General features: G+C 33.7%; 1 long non-coding RNA gene across 1 annotated transcript; it reads right to left on the reverse strand.

Annotated features, from left to right (window-relative positions):
• Nucleotides 1-348: 348 nt before the first annotated feature.
• LOC127097159 (uncharacterized) lies at nucleotides 349-1,564 on the reverse strand. Its single transcript, XR_007792933.1, has 2 exons — nucleotides 741-1,564; nucleotides 349-604 (listed from the first exon to the last, which is right to left on the reverse strand). It is a non-coding gene; the product is annotated as an uncharacterized LOC127097159 (long non-coding RNA).
• Between the last annotated feature and the right edge of the window lie 1,430 nt (nucleotides 1,565-2,994).

The raw sequence follows: 2,994 nt of genomic DNA on the forward strand, positions 1-2,994 counted from the left end.
TATATCTCTTGGAATTTTCAATTTTTCCTTAATGGTCTAAAAAAATCAACTAAAATATGACGTAAGAGGCACATGTCAATTGTGTGTCCTATCCTATTTCGGCTACAAACCAATTGAATGAATATTTGAAACAAAGGCAATATTATAAATTAATATGCCAGACATCATTATTATTCACATTAGTTTATAAGGAAAATAATAATGATGATGTTTAAAAGGAGTTGTATATTTAAAGTAAAATTTCAATCTTCAAGGGATGGCTCTATGTTTAAGTTAAATACAATTCACACAATATGTCAATAGCAGCTCAAATACATATATACAAATACATTGTCTGAGAACACACGATTGAAATTAAACTATATTGCATATAATACAACAAAACAAAAATTTAAATGCAACAGTAAATGTATTAATCAAGTTCCATTGACTTTTCAATTTTTGAAGATAAAAAATGCAGGAAACTTAACATAAGTAAATACACATCAAAATCATCCTCTTCTTTCTATTCTCACTGATGCAAACAGAACAACATAACAAAGGCAGTAAAACTGAGAATCAAAATCTGAACCAACTTCAACTTTCTTTTTGCTCGTTACTCCTTCTTTTTTTTTTAAATGTAACACAAACATAGATTTGCAGAAAAACAAATGAATCAAAGTTGAACTTCAAACTTTCTTAATAATGAAAACAAAACCACAAATCAAAATGCTACAAGGTACGAGGATAGAAATATGAACCTTTGATTTGGTGGCGATGAGCGTAACTGGGTGATCTTCGGTAGACTTCACGATGATTAACGATGGGGTGTTGGAGAGGCACAATCACAATGAGCTTTCCAGCGGCGACACGACTTTGCTGCGGAGCGGTTGTTTCATCGACGATGATGGTGGTGGATGGTGGGCTTCGGCGATTGAGAATGGACGGTGTGGATAGGTTGACGCGGCAACCGGAAATTATTAGCGGTGGATTACATGTAGGTTAAGCACGGTTGTGAAGTGAGCGTCGGAGGATTCAGACCACAACAACGTATATCGCGAGGGTTTGTGGAGACGGAGGAAGTTGTGATAAGTTTTGGAAGGGTTTTGACAGTGTTGGAAAAAGGGCTCGCGGTGGTGTCGCGGTGTAGAGGGTTTGCTTCGGTTAAGAAGGAAGAAGAATGGAATGAAGGTGGTTGTGTGGCTGCGGCGGTGAAGGGGACAGAAGTGTGGTGTGGATTAAGGAACATGAACAGGGCGGAGGACGACGATGAGGAAAAATTGAAGAGTTTTTTCTTCTTCTTTCGTTACTGTTTGTGAGAGAGAGTGAAGGTAGGTTGTGAATTCTGAGGAAAACGTGAGCGTGACGCGTGGGGGGAATGGAGAAGAGACGTGAGGGAACGTGTTATAGGTGATTCAATTTTCTTTTTTCTTTTGTAACCTTTTGTTTTTATTGGGTGAGTGGAGATAGAAGAGAGATATCAGTGAGACGTGTGAAGATCTTTATGATTCTCTTTCTTGCTTATTTTTCACGCCTCTGGGAGAGAGAGGAGGCAGTTTTAATTTACTCCTTTTTGTTTTCTTTTTTATATATTACTATTATTATTACTTCATTCTTCTATTGGTGAATAAAGATGCACATTGATAGCTAATATGGATTGTTTATTACTTATGATTTAATGGTTGAGATCCATTGAAAGAAACATAAATTGCAACCAACCTTTAAAATTCCTAAAATGTCCCTCTTAGATGATTTAATTGATTTAAATAGTTTATATCAATTAAATCCAATAAAATTGATAACTTCGAAAATGAATATGATAAAAATAAAATGAAGACATGGAAAATTCTATTTATTTTTTGTGAATATTTTGGCGAAAGAATAAAAATAAAATGACTAGAAATGAATAAATGTCGGGCAAAAATTTGCTCAAAAAATTAAATCGGTCACACCAAAATGATCTGCATAAAATATACTTATTGAAAAAATACATCGTTTCTCTTAACTTTGAAATAAATTTCCACCGGTTAAAAGGCTCAGGTGGGTCAAAACGCAACCAAAACAGTCACTGAAAAATGTAATGAGCACACCAGGTTGAACTAAGTGAATCGTAGATTAATAATACTGGCCTCTACAATTTTAATTTTGAAACTTTTTACCCGCTGATTTTGCATGTTCTTGAGAAATGATTCAACTGATTTGTCTGTATTTTCAATAAATTTACTCTGACTAGTATTTTAAGTATTACTCATGATGGAATACATGTTATGTTGTGCATATGATGGAGATTAAAAATGAAATCAAATTTACGAAGATTTAAATATGCCCGGACAAAATTGGGGTATGACAGCTGCCCCTATTTAATTAACTTGAACTAGAAGGTAAGAATTAGGGGTGTTCAAAACCAAACCAACCCAATAGAAAACCGCAAACCAAACCAAACCAAACTGAAACCGCAAAAAACCGTATTTGGTTCGGATTCGTTTGGGTCATTTTTTAATAAAACCGCACGGTTTGGTTTGGTTTGCGGTTTGTATTTTTCAAACCGAACTAAACCAAACCAAACCGCATTATGTTACAACCCAAAATTCACTTATCCCACATCCAACCCAAACCTCAAACCTAGTATGCCTTAACCTTACAATTACAAATGATTTTCTCTTAATCACACTTAGGGTTTCAATTTCAACCTTCTTAAGTCTCTCATAGTAGTATCGCACATTCTTCTCATCTTATTTTCCATGTAGGTCTCGCCTATTTTACTCTAATAAGTCCTCTATTATGTTCTTTCTTTTTTATCTTTTATGTTACTATTTTCTCTTCCAATTACATTTTTAATTCACTTTTCTTCTCAATCTCACATCTCTTATGTTCTTTTTTTATCTTCTCTAATCTCTCATCTCATATGTTTTTTTTATGTTTTATTATAATGTCTTTGATATTATTTTATGCTACTATTTATATTTATCTTTTATTCCACTTTTGTCTAATCTGGTTTTTTGTATATTGAATGAA

The sequence above is a fragment of the Lathyrus oleraceus genome, chromosome 6 (genome assembly GCF_024323335.1).
Source record: "Lathyrus oleraceus cultivar Zhongwan6 chromosome 6, CAAS_Psat_ZW6_1.0, whole genome shotgun sequence".
Classification (NCBI taxonomy): domain Eukaryota; kingdom Viridiplantae; phylum Streptophyta; class Magnoliopsida; order Fabales; family Fabaceae; genus Lathyrus; species Lathyrus oleraceus.